The sequence below is a fragment of the Mirounga leonina genome, unplaced genomic scaffold (assembly GCF_011800145.1).
Source record: "Mirounga leonina isolate KUSES-001 unplaced genomic scaffold, KU_Mleo_1.0 Mir_126, whole genome shotgun sequence".
Classification (NCBI taxonomy): domain Eukaryota; kingdom Metazoa; phylum Chordata; class Mammalia; order Carnivora; family Phocidae; genus Mirounga; species Mirounga leonina.
In genome coordinates, this window is record NW_023270314.1 from 21,469,148 (window position 1) to 21,492,194 (window position 23,047).

Here is a 23,047-nt window from a genome sequence, read left to right on the forward strand (position 1 = left end):
AGGTCATGATCCCAGGGTCCTGGGATCGAGTCCCACATCGGGCTCCCTGCTCGGCAGGAAGCCTGCTTCTCCCTCTCCCGCTCCCCCTGCTTGTGTTCCTGCTCTCGCTATCTCTCTCTCTGTCAAATAAATAAATAAAATCTTAAAAAAAAAAAAAAAAGACTCTCTTATGGTTTGTCTCCCTCCTCTGGTTTCATCTTGTTTCATTTTTTCCTCCCTTCCCCTATGATTGTCTGTCTTGTTTCTCAAATTCCTCGTATCAGTGAGATCATATGATACTTGTCTTTCTCTGAGTGACTTATTTCCCTTAGCATGATACCGTATGCAATACGTTGTTGCATATGGCAAGATTTCATTTTTTTTTTAAAGATTTTTTATTTTATTTATTTGACAGAGAGAGACACAGCGACAGAGGGAACACAAGCAGAGGGAGTGGGGGAGGGAGAAGCAGGCTTCCCGCAGAGCAGGGAGTCCGATGCAGGGCTTGATCCCAGGACCCCGGGATCATGACCTGAGCCAAAGGCAGACGCTTAATGACTGAGCCACCCAGGCGCCCCAAGATTTCATTTTTTGATGGCTGCATAATATTCCATTGTGTGTGTGTGTGTGTGTGTTTGTTTGTTTGTTTGTTTGTGTGTACCACATCTTTTTTATCCATTCATCTGTTGATGGACATCTAGGTTCTTTCCATAGTTTGGCTATTGTGGACATTGCCGCTATAAACATTGGGGTGCATGTACCCCTTCGGATCACTACATTTGTATCTTTGGCGTAAATACCCAGTAGTGCAATTGCTGGGTTATAGGGTAGCTCTATTTTCAACTTTTTGAGGAACCTCCATACTGTTTTGGAGAAAGAAAAGAAAAGAGAAGAAAAGAAATCATCCTCCTACCTCCTTTATAACATTTTGTCTCAATAAATAGTAAATTCTTTGAGGGCAGCTTATTTCCCCAAGGAACAAGGTCCCTCACTTCTAAAATTCATCTATGAAATCCCCAGCAGGAAGGGAGGGGGAAAAAAGCACACAGGCTTAATTCAACAAGAGTAATATATGGATTTGTGAGTGGCTGCACCAGCTTGCATTCCCAACAGTGTAGGAGGGTTCCCCTTTCTCCACATCCTCGCCAACATCTGTCGTTTCCTGACTTGTTAATTTTAGCCATTCTGACTGGTGTGAGGTGGTATCTCATTGAGGTTTTGATTTGTATTTCCCTGATGCCGAGTAATGTTGAACACTTTTTCATGTGTCTGTTGGCCATTTGTATGTCTTCTTTGCGGAAATGTCTGTTCGTGTCTTCTGATTCGTGGGATATTTTGAGGAGAAACTAATTCCATGTATGTTTAACTGTACATGAAATGTGAAAATCTGTCGATGGAGTTGGTAGGACTTCAATAAAAGAAATAGGAAATAAAAGGAATGGTTATTTTAAGTAACTATTTTAAATATAAGTTAAAATAGAGTAAGATTTTACATATAGAGTGACTATGATGTGTTTACTACCTGATTTGGCAACTGGAAATGTAGGACTTTGTTGCTACTATAGTAAGACATTTTAAGGATGCTGGGAAAATGCCAATAAAATTATTATAAACCAAGAAAAATCCATACAAATGGAATATATGTTTTTTTCTGACCCTAGATTTATACAAATGGCGAAATATAAAAAAATTGACAACAAATCCGTATATTACTCTTGTTGAATTAAGCCTGTGTGCTTTTTTCCCCCTCCTTTTCTGCTGGGGCTTCCATAGATGAATTCTAGATGTGAGGGATCTTGTTGGGGAAATGAGCTGCCCCCAAAGAATTTACTATTTATTGAGACAAAATGTTATGAAGGAGGTAGCAGGATGGTTTTTCTTTTTCTTTTCTTTTCTTTCTTTCTTTCTAAGATTTTATTTATCTATTTAAGAGAGAGAGATTGAACACGAGCAGGGGGGAGGGACAGAGGGAGAGGGAGAAGCTGGCTCCCAGCTGAGCAGGGAGCTCCATGTAGGGCTCAATCCCAGGACCCCGCGATCATGACCCAAGCTGGAGGAAGATCCCCAACCGACAGCCACCCAGGCACCCTGGTTTTTATTTTCTTTTTGCTTCTATCTATCTATCTATCTATCTTTAAGATTTTATTTATTTATTTGACAGAGAGTGCGGGGTGGGGGGGGCAGAGGGAAAAGCAGACTCCCTGCCAAGCAGGGAGCTGGATGCGGGGCTTGTTGCGGGGCTTGTTGTGGGGCTCAATCCCAGGACCCTGGGATCATGACCTGAGCCGAAGGCAGACACTTAACCGACTGAGCCACCCAGGTGTCCTTGCTTATCTCTATTTAAAAAAGAACATGGATTTCTTTTATAATTAGAGGGAAAATCAGTTATTTAAAAACATTTATTAAAATGATACAGGTGCTGTAGGGGTGCCTGGGTGGCTCAGATGGTTAAGGGTCTGCCTTCGGCTCAGGTCATGTTCCCAGGGTGCTGGGATCAAGCCCCACATCGGGCTTCCTGCTGAGCAGAGAGCCTGCTTCTCCCCCTCCCTCTGCCTGCTGCTTCCCCTGCTTGTACACACTCTCTCTCTCAAAAATAAATAAAATCTTTAAAAAACAAAAACGATAAAGCTTGTAAGTTCTCAACTCAAAACTTGTAAGTACTCCAATAGATTTATTTTCCAGCACTCTTGATTAGTCTCCAGTTAGGTAGTGAGTTCTTTGTTTCCTGGGCTTTGAGACTATTTCTTGGGGTAAGCTCTCTTTTTATATTGCAGCTGAAGTTTTATTAAATAACTTCAGCATATTTAACCAATCACTTAACTAAGAAAATTTGTATTTAAACCTAGTAATATATAGCCACTGGGTGGCTCAGTTGGTTAAGTGTTTGCCTTCTGCTCAGCTCATGATTCCAGGGTTCTGGGATTGCCTTGAGTTGGGCTCCCCCTTGGCGGGGGGACGGGGGGAGGAGGGTGTGTGTGTGTCTGCTTATCCCTCTTCCTCTGCCCCTCCCCCCGCTCGTGCGCTCTTTCTCTTGCTTGCCACGCTCTCTTTCTCAAATAAATATATAAAATCTTTAAGAAAAAAACCCTTAGTAATATATAATTCTGTTTCTTTGAAAGAGTATAAATATATGCCCATTTGAATTCTGGGAGGAAAAGCTTGTGCTTATTAGCTTGCCTAAAGTTGCTAGAAACAGCATTTTGATGTCACAAAAGGGATCCCTGTAAAATCTGAAGAAAGTATTATGTGCTTTTACTAGAATAAAAACTTAATTTTACCACATAATGGCCCTTAGGTTGACAAAGAAGAATATTCCATTTTTCCACAGGTCCTAGGGTTTTCTGGAGACAACTTGAGTGTCACATAAGGTACTTAGGACTATTAGAATGTTTAGCTTCATTCTAGGGCTGTGGAATCTAAAATTTTTGTGTGTGTTAAAGGACCTTACTGGCTGGCTGTGGAGATAAAACATGAACATTTGATGATCAAAACAACAGTAGATATAATGGATTAGATTCTGTAATATAAAACAGAATGCAGTATAATTTAGTTGAGTCTAATTGTTTAGTACAAAGAAACAGAGAAAGAGAGAAACCAGTATAGAAAGGTAGGGAAAGGGGTAGGTAGTAAACTGGACTTCAATAGAAGATTACTATCCAAATTTCATTTCACTGGTTGTATTTCATATATATATATATTTTGTTTTTGGGATTTGCCTTTTATTCTTTATTTAAAAAAATTTTTTAAAAAGATGATTTATTTGAGGGGTGCCTGGGTGGCTCAGTTGGTTAAGCATCTGCCTTCGGCTTAGGTCATGATCTCAAGGGTCTGGGATTGAGCCCTTCATCCAGCTCCCTGCTCAGTGGGGAGCCTGCTTCTCCCTCTTCCTTTGCCTCTCCCCCTGCTTGTGCACACTCTCTCTCTCTCAAATAAATAAAATCTTTAAAAAAAAAAAGATTTATTTGAGAGAGAGTGGGAGGGAAGGGCAGAGGGAGAGAATCCTTAAGCAGACTCCCCACTAAGTGTAGAGCCCGATGATGGGCTCAATCCCACAACTCTTTTTTTTTTTTTTTTTTAAAGATTTTATTTATTTGAGACAGAGAGAATGAGAGAGAGAGAGCACATGAGAGGGGGGAGTGTCAGAGGCAGAAGCAGGCTCCCTGCCGAGCAGGGAGCCCGATGCGGGACTCGATCCAGGGACTCCAGGATCATGACCTGAGCCGAAGGCAGATGCTTAACCAACTGAGCCACCCAGGCACCCGTAATCCCACAACTCTTGACCTGAGCTGAAACCAAGAGTTAGATGTTTAACTGACTGAGCCACCTAGGCACCCTGAAATTTGCTTTCTAAAAAACTTTATTATGAAAAATTCCAAACATCCAAAAGCAGTGGGAATAGTAAAATGAACCCCCATATACAGTTATCAGCTTATTGCTAACATGGTTTCATCTATGCTCCTACCAACCCCCTTTCCTAATTGTTTTGAATCAAATCTGTGACATTATTTCATCCATAAATATTTCAGTATATATTTCTAAAAAATAGGGACTTTTTTTATGGTATATGTATTAATTCTTTTTATTTTTTTATTATGTTAATCACCACACATTATTATGTTAATCACCATACATTACATCATTTAGTTTTAGATGTAGTGTTCCATGATTCATTGTTTGTGCATAACACCCAGTGCTCCATGCAGAACGTGCCCTCTTTAATACCCATCCCCAGGCTAACCCATCCTCCCACCCCCCTCCCCTCTAGAACCCTCAGTTTGTTTTTCAGAGTCCATCGTCTCTCATGGTTCGTCTCCCCCTCCGATTTCCCCCGCTTCATTTTTCCCCTCCAAAAATAGGGACTTTTAAAAAACATAATACCAATACTATTTGTACATCTAAAATAACAGTAATTTCTTAATATATAAATATCTGGTGTTCATATTTCCTTGATTGTATCATAAGTTTTTAAAACAGACTATATGTTTAAAACAGGATTCAAATAAAAAAAAAATGGGATCCAAATAAAGTCTATACCTTGTAGTTGGTCAATGTATTTTTAGAGTCTCTCTCTTTTTTTAAAGATTTTATTTACTTACTTGACAGACAGAGTGAGACAGCACAAGCAGGGGGAGCAGCAGAGGGAGAGGGAGAAACAGGCTCTCTGCGGAGCAGGGAGCCTGACGTGGGACTCGATCCCAGGACCCTGGATCATGACCTGAGCCGAAGGCAGATGCTTAACCATCTGAGCCACCCAGGCACCCATATTTTTAGAGTCTCTTAATCTAAAAGATCCCCCCCCCTTTTTTTTCTTTGCAGTTTATTTGTTGAAGGACTGGGTCATCCCACAGATGGATTTGGTGATTAACATCATACTAGTGTCATTTAACATGTTTCTCTCTCCTCTGTATTTTCTTCAAATTGGCAGTTACATCTAGAGATTTGACCAGATTTAGATTCATTGTTTTGGCTAGAATACTTTATAGTGCGCTTCTATTAGGAGGAGGTGTGTGATGTCTGTTAGTCTCATTTTTATGATGTCAGCAGCCATTGATGATCATTGTTTATACCCCCTTTACTTCATTGAACTTCATTAGGGGGTTTTAAATGGTGATACTCAAATTCTATCATTTCTTAATTTATTTTAGCTGGAATGTTTTTATAAAGAGATATCCTCTCCATCACCTGTTTGGTTACTGTGAGGTACATCTTGCACAGGAAAGGTGAGACAAATGCTTGAGTCTTTCTTTTAATTAACAGTTATTACTGTTTTCAAAATAATGACTTTGTTCACTAACATCCTGCAAAGGTGATTGATAAGGGTTTTTTTTTTTTTTTTTGTCATAAACTGCAATTTAAGCCTATTTATGTGTTTCAGCAATTACAGTTTTATCTGTATTGATGTCTCATTGATTGCTTCGTCTTGGCAAATGGGAGCTTCTTCAGGTTGGCTCTAGCCTTTTTTTTTTTTTTGACTCTAGTGTCTTTTTGATGTGATCCCTTAGCTATGATAGCTTCTTTGTTTTGTGGAAATGAAGTTTAGAGACTACTCTGTGTGTAAGAGGTACTAATTGCTTAGTGAGTTGGTCATTGTTTCTTTCTGTTTTCAGTGAACAAGGCTAGGAAATAAGGTGGCTTTTTTTTTTAAGAAAGTGTATCACAAGTTCATATCAGTATTTTCAATTCAAAGTCAGAACTAGGTTGTTTTTTTTAAAAGATTTTATTTATTTATTTGACAGAGAGAGACACAGCAAGAGAAGGAACATAGGCTTCCCGCTGAGCACAGAGCCCGATGCGGGACTCGATCCCAGGACCCTGGGATCATGACCTGAGCCGAAGGCAGACACTTAACTGACTAAGCCACCCAGGTGCCCCAAAACTATAGGTTTTTTAATATAATGTCTTCAATCTTGACATTTTTCAAATTACAAAAGTAATACGTACTCACTGTAAGAAATTTAAATAATTCAGAAGTATATGAGATAAAAGATGAAGATCCTGACCTTACCCCCAAATCACTAGTTAACCACTTAACACATTAATTCAAAGGCTTCATAGTGGGTATCTTTTAGTTTTATATCAATTATAGTTACCTGGTTTAGGCAGCACTGAACATACAGTTAAAAATTAGGAGTCAATATTTTTTGAGGCTAGAAAAAAAAGATAAGTTATTCCTTCTGTGAAATGAAGATTTTTACACATTTTTAGATTTACTTTTTAAATTGGTATTACATTTACATGGTTCAAAATTCTAAGGATAGAAAAAAGCTGAGTGAAGTTTTCTTCTTGCTTCTATAGCCCAAACTAGTCAGTTCCTCTTTCCAGAGGCAACTATTATTACCAGTTTATTACCAGTTTTTGTGCATCCTGTGTTCTTTTTTTAAAAATTTAATTTAAAAAAATTTTAAAGATTTTATTTATTTGAGAGAGAGAGAGAGAGAGAGAGCACGAGCCAGGGGAGGAGCAGAGGGAGAGAGAGAAGCAGACTCCCCACTGGGCAGGGAGGCCTATGCGGGGCTTGATCCCAGGACCCTGATATCATGACCTGAGCCAAAGGCAGATGCTTAACCAACTGAGCCACCCAGGTGCCCACATCCTATCTTCTTATAAGCATATATGTAAATATGTATATATATTGTTTCCCCCATTTTACTAAAATGGTTCTGTGTCTTGCTTTTTTTACTTAGCAGTATAACCTGTAAGTACAAGAATTTCCTTATTCTTGTGTATGTCTAAAGAGTATTACAGGATATGTTTGTACTGCTTATTTTATCATTCTCCTATTAAAGAGAATTTTGATTTTTTCCCCAGTCTTTTGCAGTTACAAAGAGTGCTTCATGAATAACCTTGTACATATGTCATTTTCCGTATTTGGAATAATAAACTATTAAGGTAAATTGCTAAAAATGTATACTTTTATAATTTTTAAACATAGTGTAAAATTGCCTTCTAAAAATATAGGCATTAAAAAAGTAAGAATATAGGCAGTTTACATTTTTTTTTTTAAAGATTTTATTTATTTATTTGACAGCAAGAACGTACAAGCAGGGGGAGCGGCAGGCTCCCCAGGAGAGGGCGAGGGAGTAGCAGGGAGCCCGATGAGCGGGTCTCCAGCCCAGGACCCTGAGGTCGTGACCCAAGCCCAAGGCAGCTGCTTAACCAACTGAGCCACCCAGGCGTCCCTGGCAGTTTACATTCTACTAGCAATTGATTCCAGATTTGAGACAGAAGATTTGGTTATGGTGGCTATATACAAAATAAGCAATTTGAAATTTTTTTATCCATGCATATTTATAGTGGAGCACTTGGCATAGGCATCAAATTACGTTTTAGCCTTCTTGTAACACACCACTGATTGAGTGCCTATGAAAGAGTGTAGTCTTTGCTCTCCACTATGCAAATATAGCAGGTTAACTTTACCTAAATTCTAAGGGCCTTGAAGCACGAGACGGGCAGGGGAAATTCTAAATTAGCAAACTTTTTGGTCTCTGACCTCTCAATTCTTTGAAAAATTATTATAGACACCAAAGAACTTTTATTTATGTAGGTTATATCTGCCAGTATTTACTGTATTGGAAGTCAAAACTAGGAAAATATTTAAATATTTATTAATTCATTAAAATAATAGTAAGTTCCTTACATATTACTATATGTAACACTGTATTTATTTATTTATTTATAAAAGATTTTATTTATTTATTTGACAGAGAGAGGGAACACAAGCAGGGGGAGTGGGAGAGGGAGAAGCAGGCTTCCCGCTGAGCAGGGTGCCCCATGCAGGGTTCAATCCCAGGATCCTGGGATCACGACCTGAGCCGAAGGCAGACACCCAACGACTGAGCCACCCAGGCGCCCCTGTAACACATTTTTTAAATGAAAAAACCTTTTTTAAAAAAAAAACAAAACACTTTTTTTTTTTTTTAATGATTTTACCTATTTATTTGACAGAGAGAGTACAAGTAGGCAGAACAGTAGGCAGAGGGAGAGAGAGAAGCAGGTTCCCCGCTGAGCAGAGAGCCTCATGTGGGATTCGATCCCAGGACCCTGGGATCATGACCTGAATCAAAGGCAGACGCTTAAGCAACTGAGCCACCCAGGTGCCCTGAAAAACTTTTTTAAAACAAAAGATTTAGTGAGAAGGACGGACATGGTTTTACATTTTTGCAAATCTCTTTAATGTCTGGCTTAATAGAGGATAGCTGCATTCTCATCTGCATCAGCATTCAATCTGTTGCACTATGTCATGTTCGTTGAAGTATTTGAAAAAAAAAAATCCAGCCTCAGAGATATGTAGTTGGAAAATAGAGAAGTATTTTAATATCTTTGGGTAATTGGATATTCTTTGATACTATACCCGAACTCAACATGTGGTAGTTCCTTAAAGATTAGTTCCAGTGTAGAATCTGAAACCATATTAATGAACTTTTGTACTTAGTGACATTAAAATTCATTTATTTTGTACATTGAATGGATCTTTTATCCATGTGTGATTTTTGAATTATCATGAATTGATCAGTTGGAAAATACTGGTCACCGAGTTACGCAGATCTTCCAGATGTTTGACACAGTTCATTATACAAGTAAAAAAAAACTCATGAATATCACTGTCATTTCATCAGAAAAGTCTTAAGAAGTTTTCAAGCTCAGAGAAGATACACTTTTTCAAAATTTTGATTTTAGCTGAAAAGCTTGAATTTTATCACTGACAACAAATACTATCACTTATTTTCTTTGAAGGAACAGGCTCATTTTGTTCATTTTTGTGCAGAACATTGCCACATAACCATAGTTTGCCTGTTATTTGCTTACTCAGGAAATAATAGTATCCCACGAAAAAAGTAGCTAGTTTAGCTTGCAGCTCAGTTGCTTTTCCTTGAGACAATTATTGTACTTTGATATGCTGCAGAACTGGTTTATACTTCCCATTTTGCCATTCCGATTATTAAAAAGACATGTACTCAAGAGTGGAATTTAATAAAATTATTAATTTTTACTGCTTTATCGAGGACATTTACAAGTAAAATTTTTCTTTTTTAAGCTGCAGGTATGGGGTGGTGAAGAATATGATAGTACTAGTACTAGTACAATTTGATACCCCTGCCTTGATTTATGCTAGGAGTGGCAATTATACCTACCATTTCACCATGGTGAAAAAGGCAGATAACATCTTAGTGTTATCATAATAAATAAGATCTTGTTGTTGTGAAAATACTGGACCTCTTAGACCTCCTGGGACCGTACTTCGAGAACTGCTGTTCTAGGTAGAACATGCATTACTTAGCTAGAGATACTGAGGTGAGAAAAAAGCATAGCTTTCTAGGTCAACTACAAATACTTTGTTATGGAACTCAGGATATATGGAGAGAAAGAAAAAAGGTAGTCAGGGGCCAGATCATAAAGGAACTTAAGTATCCTGCTAAAGAGTGCTGAATTTATCCTATAAGAAATGGAGAGTCTTTGAAGGATTTTAAGAAGGGGAGTGTGTGTATGGTAGGGGTGTGGGTGGATTATGCCATCATATTTGTATTTTTTAAAGATTACCCTTATCATAGTGTGTTTTGCGTTAAGGAGGCCAGTGGAAAGTGATGAGGTTTTAAACTAAGGCACTGACTTGGTCATGGAGCCACAAAAGGCCAGGCTGTACAAACCAGTGCAGGGGTTAGAATGTGTCCTTCCTAAAGCAGAACTAAGCCTAGCAGCATCTGTTGGTTGGCTGGATGATCAGGTGCACAACCAGCTGCATCCATCATCATGTCAGTTATAAGCTATCCCCTCAAATACTCTTGTATCTGCAGAATCACTAATCTGACTTCTGTTACCATAGATTAGTTTTAATCTGTTTTTGAATTTCATGTTAATAGAATCATACAGTATATACTACTGTGTCTTTTTTGCTCAACATTGTCTTTGAGATTCATGAATGTAGTTGCATATAGCAATGGTTTGTTCTTTATCATTGGTAGGTAATGTTCATTTTCTGATTGTACCATATGTTTTCCATTGAGTTTATAGTTTGGGACTGTTAGGAATAATACTGCTGTGAACACTTTATACATGTCTTTTCATAGATGTAAGCACTCTGGTTATATGCCCAGGAATGGAATTGCTAGTTCATGGGATAGAAGTATAAGTACTACCAGTTTTTTGAAGTGGTTATATTAATTTATTCTCTTGCCAGCAATGTATGAGAGTTCTGGTTATGCTGTGTCTTTGACCATACTTAGTACTGTCAGTCCTTTTAACTGTAGCTGTTGGGGATGTAGTGATGTCTTTTTGTGGCTTTAATTTGCATTTCCCTGATGACCACTGATGTGGAGTGTCTTTATGTGCATATTGGTCTTTCAAGGATCCTCTTTTGTGAAGTGCTTTCAACTTTTTTTTTTTTAAGATTTTGTTTATTTTTATTTAAGAGAGTGGGGTGGGGAGAGAACAAGCGGGATGGGGGGAGGAGCAGAGAGAGAGGGAGAAGCAGGCCTCCCCGCTGAGCGGGGAGCCCGTTGCAAGACTCAATCCCCAGACTCCAGGATCACTACCTAAGCGGAAGGCAGACACTCAACCGATTGAGCCACCCAGGCGCCCCAGTGCTTTCAGTTCTTGTCCATTTAAAAAATTGGGCTGTTTGTCTTTTTCTTACTGATTTGTAGAATTTTTTTGTATATCTTATATATGAGTCCTTTGTGGGATACATATATTTGCACATATCTTCTGCAGGTGTTTACATGTGGGATAGATGCTGGAACAAATTTATTAATGAGTGTTTTGCTGGGATTCTGGGATATATGTCTTATCTATGAAGAGTGGTTCTATATATTATTTAGAGATTCTAGTTTCCTTACATGATGGGAATGCACATGCTGCTTTTGAGTGTGTCACTATTGATGTTTTGAATTAGTCTCATCTGATTGCGGGTATTTCTGTTACCTATTGTTGTCAACCAAACCACTCCAAATCTTAGTGGCTTAAAACAACTATTTATTAGGGTGCCTGGGTGGCTCTGTCGGTTAAGCGTCTGCCTTTGGCTCAGGTCATGATCCCAGGGCCCTGGGATTGAGCCCCACATAGGGATCCCTGCTCAGCGGGGAGTCTGCTTCTCTCTCTCCCTCTGCCTGCCTCTCCCCCTGCTTGTGCTCTCGCTCTCTCTCTGTCAAATAAATAAAATCTTAAAAAAAAAAACAAAACCAAAAAAACCCAAGTGTTTATTTGCTTATGATTAAGTGGGCTGGCAATTTGGGCAGGGCCCATCTGGCTTGCCTCTATTGCACATGGAATTTGCTGGGCTTACTCATGTGTTTGTGATCAGTTGGCAGGTTAGCCAGGGGCTGGTTGTACCTGGATAGCCTCACTCCAGTGTTGTCCATCATTAGGCTGGAGCTGTCATCCAGGGTACCGTGGCCTCTCATGCAGTCTTTCTTGGCTACCTTGCATGGTGACTAGGTCCCAAGAGAGTGAGAGTGAAAGTTACAAGGTTTCTTAAGGCCTGGGCTCAGAAATTGCACAGTGTCATTTTTGCCACATTCTGTCGGACGAAACAAGTCACAAGGCCAGCTCAGATTCAAAGGGTAAGGAGATGAACTCCACTTTTTGATGGGAATTGCTGCAAATAATTTGTGGCCATGTTTGATCTACAACATTAGGCATTCATTGTTCTTCCTTGTTCCTTTCTTTCTTTCTCCTTTTCTCTCTCTTACTCCCTTCCTTCCATTGCTCCTTTTAAATGAATTGGATAGTTTGTGGGGTTTTTTAAAAATTATTATTGCTTTGTCTTTCTTCTTGAAGTTTATGTTAAAACAGAGCTTACTTAAAGGATGTCGTCTGTGATTACTTGGTGTGGCCAAGGACCAGACATTTTCAGGTCCTGACTTTGTGACTGTTTTCCAAATCACCATAATAATACCAAGCATCTCTTAATGATGAAAGAGATTAGTTTCTTCCCCAGGTGATTTTGATCTTTTTCTTTTTATCCTTTTTTTAAAAATTGGTAAGACCTGAATGTTAACACTGGTCCTTTTATGAGCTCTATTCCCATCTCTTCCATGCCTTGTTAGCCATCTAGAGTTACTAATATGAGCCTGAAATGACAACTTTTTTTCCCGAGGTCTCAGTGAAGTCAGGAGACCTGTCTGGACTGGTCTGGACTGCAGTTGTCTTGAGGAGACAGTGTTTTTATATGTGAAATAAACAAGAATCTTGGGCAAGGTGCAGATGTCAGTGACCTGTCAGCCCATCGGGATGAATCAGCTGAAGTCCTAGATGAGGTGACAGTGTCAGCACAATGAGCCCCTTACCCTGAATTTATTGGGCCTCTCATTAAGGTAGCTGTCATAGCCCTTATTTTAGAGAAAAGTCAGAGTCATTGTTCAAGATTCACCTGACTTTAAACATTATTTATTTTGGAGGGGGAAGGTCACTTTCAGTGTAAGAGTACTATTGGAAGTGACATGTGGCTGGTTTGCAGATTACAGCCATTTTGGTGTGTCCAAGTGTTACAGTTGTTAGGATCTTTAAAACTTGTCTCCAGGTGACTGGAGGCTATTTATTCTGCTTTTCCAAGTAGGTTTAATTAATTGTCTTGGGTCCCAGACAAGTAGATTTGTTAACTGTAGTTTCTGATTTATCTGTTGCCCAAACCTGTGATAATTTGATGGGAATAGGAACTCTAGAGGTGGCATTTGATTGCAAAAGATGGATGTTGGCTGCTAAATGCAGCTGATTAGAAGGCTAGGGCACAGTATCTGTTTTCCTAGTGACAGGATCATTATTAAGGCTTTATAGAACACACCACCAGTCAGATGGCTAAACTGAATCTTCCTACTCTTGTGAGGTTATCTTCAAGGCGTTTGGAGTACTTCACAGAACTCTTTATCAACTGTGTTCTCTTAAAGGCGTTTGCACCTTGTATCAGTTTAACCTGGTTGCTCTGGGTTGTGAGGCACTCCTTAGTGCAGTGCTGGTAACCAGATCTTTGTCAGTTGCTGCTGCCTGAGAACCTTGGGTTTGGGTCTCACAGACCCCAGAGAACAGTGTTGCCAGATAAGATTGCCATCTTATTTTCTGAGTGCAAATTTTGTCTTCAGAGAAAGCAAGGGAGCTGAGAATACGAGGCAGTTTGTTAGAATGAAGACAAGAACACAGGGTTTTGACGGCTTGGCCGTCCTATTGACAATAAGTTTGTTTTTCTATTTTTATTTTTTTTTAAATTTATTTGAGTGAGAGAGAGATCATGAGCAGGGGGGAAGGTCAGAGGGAGAAGCGAACTTCCCCCTGCTGAGCCGGGAGCCTGATGTGGGACTCGATCCCAGAACCCCAGGATCATGACCTGCACCGAAGGCAGACCCTTAAATGACTGAGCCACCCAGGCACCCTGGCTGTACAAATAAGTTTAAAAAATTTTTTAAAAACTGAAGTTTATCTCAGAGGTAGTACTTAGCTTTGTAAATTAGTCAGACAGAAAACTGTTACAGTGCTTCTGTGTCAGGCACTGTTTCACATTGGAGGTACAGATAAGAACAAGACATACAAGATTTCATTTAAAAAGATAGACAATTTGCAAATAAATAATTACAGATTGTGGTGAATAGTATGAAGAAAATAGATGTGGTGATGTGACTGAGAGTAAGGGAGAGGGTATAGCCAGATGGGATGGTCAGGAAGACGTTTTTATAGTGGTGTGTGAACTAAAAGGGAGGCAGAACCAGCGTTTCCTGATGGGAGAAGAGTGTTCTGGGCAGGAGGAACAAGAAAACAAAGGCCTCATGGGGAGTATGTGGTTTGGTATGTTCAAGAATAGGCAGGGGCCAGATTTTGTAGGGCTCTGTAGACCTCACTTAGGATGATGGAAAACCATTGGTAGAAAGAAGCTGGTTGATCAAGAAAGCTAAATGATCTGATTTACAGTTTTAAAAGATCACTCATGCTTCTCTGGGGAGAACATATAGGAGAGTGCCCAGAGAGGAAGTAGAGAAATTAGTTATGAGGCTATAGCATTTTATTAGCAAACTACATGGGGGTTATGGAGGATGGACGGCAGAAAGGAATTGAACTTCTTTCTGAAAGTATTCCACTTTTAATTTTGATAAAATTACAAATAGGGCAAGAAAACCATAACATCAGTAAGTCCTAGTGTGTGTTTTGAATTATGTTGCTCTTGATTCTCTAAGTCAGAGTTGGATAGAGAACTAACTCTTGGTATGGCAAGGCTCTCAGCATGAACTCACTATGCCCACTTAAAAATCAGGCACATCTGGGCACGGCTTGAGGGCCTGTGGGGAAAGGCAACTAGTAATTTCTTTGTATAGGGGAGAAATTTCCTGGGGGGACAAAATCACCAGGCAGACAGTGTTTCAGGACCAAGGTTGGTGGTGAAAAGGGGAAGGGCGATATCCTGGCCATGCCTCCCAACCCTTACCAAACTCCCACACATCTCTAATGCCAAAACCCGAAAGTACAGGGGCTATAAAGAAACCACAAGAGCTTTTTCATAGAAATCTTAGTACAGTATCGGAAAGGCAGACTTTAGCAATGTGATACTCATGGTATAGAGTTGTAAAACTGAAGAGTTAGGGATGCTCTTCACTTCAGCATAGGACACAGCAGGGCTTAGGTATTTTGAGGGTTCCAAGAACACAGACTGGCTTGGCATATTAAGGGTTCTAGTGGTGGCATTCAGCACTCAGAGTTTCTACTGTGGATTAAGCAGCAGCTAGCTCTCAGAGTCCTGTAATAGCAATGGCAATAATAATAATAGCAAATATTGTAGTCAGAGAGGGGAGATACTAAATTATGTGCTTGTAGTATTTGTTTCTACTCACAGAAGGAAATTCTGTCTCTGGCTTCTTTATATTCTTCTCATCTACTGAGAGAGATTCCCTATCTGATAGCTCAGTTTCTAGAATTGTCTTGTATAAAAGGATAATGGGTAGAAAACAGCTGAAGAATTTCAAGCAGTAAGACTGGATGATTAACTTATATTAGAAAGTGGACCAAGAACTGCTTATAAGAAGAGTGGATCATTAGAGGAGAAAGAGCCAAGTGAGCAGAGTGTTGTATTGTGAATTGAAAATAGGAATAGGTAGGGGCCCTTGGGTGGCTCAGTTGGTAGAGCATGCGACTTTTTTTTTTTTAAGATTTTATTTATTTATTTTAGAGAGAGAGTGAGTGCTAGCTGGGGGAGGGACAGAGGGACAGGGAGAGGCAGAGAATCTCAAGCAGACTCCTCACCCAGCCTGGAGCCTGATGGCAGGGCTTGATCCCAGGACCCCGAAACCATGACCTGAGTGGAAACCAAGTCGGTTGCTCAAACCAAGAGTCTGGTCGAACCACCCAGGCGCCCCACAGCATGCAACTCTTGATCTTGTGGTCGTGAGTTCAAGGCCCCATGTTGGGCGTAGAGTTTACTTAAAAAAATAATAAAAATAAAAAAATAAAACTGTGCATTAAAGCAATGGATTAAAAAAAAAAGTAGGAATGGATATAGAGGGTTCAGGGCAGGTGTAGGGTTATGAGAAACATTGTGAGCAAAAGGAATTGGGAAAGAAGATATTCAGAAGCTGCTGTGGAGGGGCACCTGGGTGGCTCAGTAGGTTAAGCATCTGTGTTCGACTCAGGTCATGATCTCCGGGTCCTGGGACTGAGCCCCAAGTTGGGCTCGCTGCTCAGTAGGGAGTCTGCTTCTCCCTCTCCCACTCCCCTGCTCATGTGTGCACTCTCTCTGTCTCTCAAATAAATAAAATCTTAAAAAACAAAAAAAGAAGCTGCTGTGGATTTTGAAATGGATATTTTAATTTTCTTTGGGAGTCTCAATATATTAAGATTTAAATTGCTTTTAACTTTTTTTTTTTTTTTTTTTTTTTTGAGGTTAGACTTGTTTCTTATATGAGATGCCATTCCAGCACTGGACTCATGGAGGCTGAACATTTATTCAGGTAATAATAGGTAACATTTATGGAGCACTTTCCGTATGCTAGGCAACAAACTAAGTGCTATACCTGTATTCTCATTTAATTGTCACGCAACCTCGTGAGGTTGGAAGTGTTATTGTACCCATTTAATAGATGAAGAAACTGAGACTAAAGTATATTAAGACTGAGTTCACCTGAATTAAATAAAAAAGACTACTGCTGTAGTCGAAGTGAGAGATGATGGTAGCTGATGTCATTAGATGATGTCATTAGATGATGTCATTCCTCACGACTGTAAAGTGGTTTTGACTGAACTTCACCCTCATTTCCATAACTTTTCCCACTAGTGAATACATCATACTTTTTGTTTGTCTTTGAAACAATGGACATACTTTTTGGTAAAGAAAAATCCAATTTAGAGTTTTAACTTTAAAGCTTTTCTAAGTTTGAAATAGTTTAAATTTGAGTGAATATCTACGAAAGGTAAATAGATATTTACCTTACAAAATAGGTATTTACTTTATCTTACAAAAGGTTAATAGATATTAACAGGGGAATTCTTAAAAGATTATTAGTATGGATGATAGGACTCTTTTGTGTTGTTTTCATCACATTTGAAATACTGTTCTCAGATATTTTAGCTTTAAGGAACCTTATTAGGGCTTCTTGTAGGAGCTTTCTTGGTATGTCTAAATGTTTATTTACAGATCATACTAATGGTAGTACTTGCCAGAACTGAGAGGGATTTTAGCACTACCCAAAAATTAGTCAAAAATGAAGATTCAGGATCTCTGAAAGTATAATGTTGGTTAATAGAAGTATTTGTAAATATACAGAAATTCAAATTTATATGCTGCTATGAGTGGTTCTCCATGTACAATTTTGCCAGGTGTTGTTTGTATACTCATCAAGGTAAAATAAAACTGCTTTTATCACTCCCTTATCAGTTATTGAGTTGCCAGCATGAATACATTGCCCTATTTCCCCTTTCCCCATCTTTTTCAAAATAGATCTTGAGCTATAATTAATATACAGTAAACTGTACGTATTAAAAGTGTACAGTTTGTTAAGTTTTGATGTGTTATTCGCCCATGAAGCTATTACCACAGTCAAGATAATGAAAATATCACCTCCACAAGTTTCCTTATCCCCATTTTTAATACTTCCCTCAACTTGTGATCCTAGGCAACCACTGATCAACTTTTGTCACTATAGAATAGTTTGCATTGTCTAGATTTTTATATAAATGGAATTGTAAAGTATATACTCTCACATTTATTTTTTAGTATGGGCATATACTTTTTTCCCCCTGTAAGTTAATTTATTTTTTAAAAAATTATGGTGAAATTCACATAACTTATAATTAACCAGTTTTAGTATATAGATCAGTGGTATTTAGTGTATTTATGATGTTGTGCAACCACTAGTTCTCTCTAGTTTCAAAACTTTTTCATCATTTTGTAAACCATACCATACTCATTAAATAATCACTCCCCATTCCCTAATTTGCTTTCTGTCTCTGTGGATTTGCCTCTTTTGGATATATCCTATAAAAAGAATCAGACAATATATGAACCTTTTGTATCTGGGTTCTTTCATTTAGAGTAATATTTTCAAGATTCATCCAAGTTGTAGCATGTATCAGTACTTTTATTCCTTTTTATGGCTGAATAATATTCCATTGTGTAGATATATCACATTTAGCTTATCCATTCCTCAATTGCTAGACATTTGGGTTGTTTCCACTTTTTGGGTATTATGAATAATGCTGCTATGAACATTTTTTTATAAGTTTTTTTGTGGGTATATGTTTTCATTTCTTTGGAGTATATATCTAGGAGTGTAAATTGCTGGATCATATATATGGTAACTCTGTTGAACTTTTTGAAGAACTGTCAAACTGCTTCCATAGTGGCTGCATAATTTTACATTCCCACTAACAATGTATGAGGGCCCCAATTTATCTATTCTTACTAAACTTATTGTCTGTCTTTTGATTGTAGCCATCCTAGTGGGTGTCAAGTAATATCATTATGACTTTGATTTGCACTTCCCTGATGACTAATGATGCTGAATTAAGCTTCTTTTCGTGTACTTATTGGCCATTTGTATATATTTTTTAAAGAAATGTATATTTAAATCCTTTGCCTTTTTTAGATAACTTATCTTTTTTTATTGAGTTGTAAGAATTCTTTATTTTGGATACAAGTGTTCCTTATTTGATACATGATTTGCAGATATTTTTTCCTATTCTGTGAGTTGTCTTTTCACCTTCTTGATGATATTGTTTACAGACAAAAGTTTTATTTATTTTATTTTTTAAGATTTTATTTATTTATTTGACAGAGACACAGCAAGCGAGGGAACAAAAGCAGGGGGAGTGGGAGAGGGAGAAGCAGGCTCCCCGCAGAGCAGGGAGCCTGATATGGGGCTCCATCCCAGGACCCTGGGATCATGACCAGAGCCGAAGGCAGATGCTTAACAACTGAGCCACCCAGGCACCCCCAGACAAAAGTTTTAAATTTGATGAAGTCTGCTGATCTGTTTTTTCTTTTGTTGCTTATGCATTTAGTGTTATGTCTAAGAAAGTTTTGTCTAACCCAAGGTCATGAAGATTTATTCTAGTGTTTCATGTTGAATTTTATAGTTTTAGCTTTTACATTTAGGTCTGTGATCTATTTTGAGTTAATTTTTGTGTATAATATGAGGTATGGTTCCAACTTTATTCTTTTATATTTAGCTATCCACTTGTCCCAGGACGTTTTGTTGAAAAGACTGTCCTTGACCTATTTGATTGTCTTGGCCTCCTTGTTTGAAAATTAGTTGACCGTAGGGGCGCTTGGGTGGCTCAGTCGTTAAGCGTCTGCCTTCGGCTCAGGTCGTGATCCCAGGGTCCTGGGATCAAGCCCCGCATAGGGCTCTCTGCTCGGCGGCAAGCCTGCTTCTCCCTCTCCCACTCCCCCTGCTTGTGTTCCCTCTCTCGCTGTGTCTCTCTCTTTCGAATGAATAAATAAAATCTTTAAAAAAAAAAAAATTAGTTGACCATAAATGTAAAGATTTATTTCTGGCCTTTCAATTCTATTCCACTACAGCACTGTTCTGATTACTGTTATTTTGTGTGGTAAGTTGAAATTAGGAAATGTGAGTCCTCCAATTTTGTTTTTCTTTTTTCAAGATTATGTTGTTTGGTGTGCCTGGGTAGCTCATTTGGTAGAGCATCTGACTCTTGATCTTAGAGTTGTGAGTTTGAGCCCCATGTTCGTGTAGAGATTACTTAAAAAAAAAAAAAAAAAGATTATGTTGTTTATTTTAGGTCCCTTGCATTTCCATATGAATTTTAGGATCAGATTGTCGATGTCTTCAAAAAAAAAAAAAAGCCAGCTAGGATTTTGATAGGGATTGCACTGAATCTGTAGATCAGTTTTGAGAGTGTTACCACCTTAGCAATATTAAATCTTTCAGTCCATGAACATGGGACATCTTCCCCCTTATTTAATAATAAGTTCTTTAATTTCTATCAGTGATTGTTTATAATTTTTAATATATAAGCCTTACACTTTTTTAATCCTATTCTATTATACTTCCTTGTTAAAATTATACCTAAGTATTTTATTATTTTTGTTACTACTGTAAATGGACTTTTCCCCTTAATTTCGTATTTGGAATATTCATTACTTGTGTATAGAAATACAATCACTTTTTGTATGTTGACCTTATATTTTGCAACCTTGCTGAACTTGTTTATTAGTTTTTAGTGGATTCCTTAGGATTTTCTATATATAAGATCATGTCATCTGCAAATAGAAAATTTTGTTTGTTTGTTTTTGAAGACTTATTTTAGAGAGAGAGAGTGCACGAGTGGGGGGAGAGGCAGAGGGAGCGGAAGAGAGAATCCTCAAGCAGATTCCCCGCTGAACAAGGGGCCCAACTTGGGGCTGGATCCCAGGACCCCGAGATCATGACCTGAGCTGAAATCAAGGGTTGGCCATCCAACTGACTGAGCCACCCAGCTGCTCCTGCAAATAGAAAAATTTTACTTCTTTTCCAGACTGAATGCCTTTTCTTTCTTTTTATTGCCTCACTGCCCTAGCTATGTTTTTTCCTTCTGTTCCTCAGACTGGATATTCTTTTTGTTTGTTGTTTTTAAAGTTTTTGTTTATTTATTTAAGTAATCTGTACACCCAACATGGGGCTGAAACTCACCCCAAGATCAAGAGTTGCATGCTCTTCTGACTGAGCCAGCCAGGTGCCCGAAGACTGGATATTGTTTTTTTGTTTTTTTAGGTTTATTTATTTTGGGGCACCTGGGTAATGCAGTCGGTTAAACGTCTGCCTTCTGCTCAGGTTGTGATCCCAGTGTCCTGGGATTAAGTCCCACAATGGGCACCTTGCTTTGTGGGGAGCCTGCTTCTCCCTCTGCCTCTGCCTGTCTCTCTCTTTCTGTATCTCATGAATAAATGTATAAAATCTTTAGGAAAAAAAGATTTATTTATTTTGGAGGGGGGCAGGGACAAAGGGCGAGAGAATCCCAAGCAATTCCATGCAGATGACGGAGCCCCATATGGGGGTCAGTCTCATGACCCTGAGACCACGATCTGAGCTGAAACCAAGAGCCATGCTCAACAGAATGCACCACCCAGGTGCCCCCAGACTGGATATTCTTAATTGACCTAGCTTCAAGTTTGTTGATTCTTTCTTCTGCCTGCTCAGATCTTGTATCAAACCTCTCTGCTTATGTTTTTCATTTTTGTTATTGTACTTTCCAACTCCAAAATTTTTATTTGGTCCCCCCCGCCCTTTTTAAAAGATTTTATTTATTTATTTGACAGAGAGAGACACAGCAGAGAGGGAACACAAGCAGGGGGAGTGGGAGAGGGAGAAGCAGGCTTCCTGTGGAGCAGGGAGCCAGATGGGAGGCTTGATCCCAGGACCCTGGGATCATGACCTGAGCCGAAGGCAGACGCTTAACAACTGAGCCACTCAGGTGCCTCTATTTGGTTCCTTTTTATAATTTCTATCTTTCTGTTAATATTCTGTTTCTGAAACATTGTTATACTTTTCCTTTAATTCTTTAGTCATAGTTTCCTTTTTTGGTCTTATTTAAGTTGGCTGATTTAAAGCCCAGGGTCTGGGATTCCTAAGTGAGTTTCTGTTGATTGCCATTTTTCCAATTACGGGCCATACATTCCATTTCATGGTAATACTATACTGCTTCATGTATAGTATAAGAACTTTACAATAGTATACTGCTTTTTCTTCCCTCCTGACCATTGCCCTATTCCAGGTATACAATTTACTTGTGTGTGTGTGTATGTGTGTGTGTGTTTGAATTTATATATATATATTTTTAAGGTTTTATTTATTTGAGAGATTTATTTATTTTATACACACACATACATACATATGTATACACACATATACACATGCATATATATACTTGTATATGTATATAAATTACAGTATATCTTAAATTTTTGCTTTGAATAGTTTATAACTTTAAAAATATTTGAGGGCTCCTGGGTGGCTCAGTTGGTTAAGCAACTGCCTTCGGCTCAGGTCATGATCCTGGAGTCCCTGGATCGAGTCCCGCATCGGGCTCCCTGCTCGGCAGGGAGTCTGCTTCTCCCTCTGACCCTCCCCCCTCTCATGTGCTCTCTCTCATTCTCTCTCTCTCAAATAAATAAATACAATCTTTAAAAAAAAATATTTGAATAATGAGTAAAAAAAGATTTTTTTTTAAAGATTTGTTTTCTTTTTTTTTTTTTAAGATTTTATTTATTTATTTGACAGAGAGAGAGATAGCGAGAGCAGGAACACAAGCAGGGGGAGTGGGAGAGCGAGAAGCAGGCTTCCTGCCGAGCAGGGAGCCCGATGTGGGACTCGATCCCAGGACCCTGGGATCATGACCTGAGCCGAAGGCAGAAGCTTAACGACTGAGCCATCCAGGCGCCCTAAAAAAAGATTTTTATATTTATCCACATTGTAACCATTTCTGATGCTCTTTATTCCTTTGTGTAAATCCAGACAATATTTATTCAGCCTGAAGGACTTGCACAGGTCTACTTGTGATGATGTTTAGCTTTTGTACAGAAAAAGTCTGTATTTTGCCTTCATTTTTGAAAGATATTTTCTGTGAGTATAGAATTTGTGGTTGACAGTTTTTTTCTTTCAGTCTTTTAAGATATGAATCCATTGTCTTCTGACTTGAATAGTTTCCAGTGAGAATTCTGTTATCGTCTTCATCTTTGTCCTCTATATGTAATATATCCTTCCTCCTGGCTGCTTTTAAATTTACTCTGTATTACTGTAATATTAGTGTTAGGTAATTTGGTAATGGTGTGTCTTGGTTTGTTTTTTTTTCAGCTTCTTGGATCTGTGTATTTATAGTTTTATTATAATTTGGAAACTTGGAAGCTACTATTTCATTAAATATTTTTTCCCCTGTCTCTTCTTTGGAAATACCACTGACACATATATTAGGCAATTAGAATTTGTCCCACACAGTTCATGGATGCTTTGTTCATTTTATTTTAATGTTTTTTTTTCTTTCTGTGTTTTATTTTGGTTGACTTCTATTGCTGTTTTCTTGTTTACTCGCTCTGATTTGTTCTCTTGGAATTTTTAATCTGCTATCAGTCGTACATAGTGTGTTTTTATCTCTACCATTTCAGAGA

At 38.6% G+C, this 23,047-nt stretch overlaps 1 protein-coding gene across 1 annotated transcript in view; it reads left to right on the forward strand.

Annotated features, from left to right (window-relative positions):
* The window catches only part of R3HDM2 (R3H domain containing 2), a 160,049-nt gene that overhangs the window by 23,456 nt on the left and 113,546 nt on the right, over nucleotides 1-23,047 (forward strand). Inside the window, exons 2-3 of the mRNA XM_035002322.1 lie at nucleotides 5,625-5,699; nucleotides 16,335-16,397. The gene's annotated coding sequence lies outside the window, so the exon portion shown is untranslated. The remainder of the gene's footprint in view (nucleotides 1-5,624; nucleotides 5,700-16,334; nucleotides 16,398-23,047) is intronic.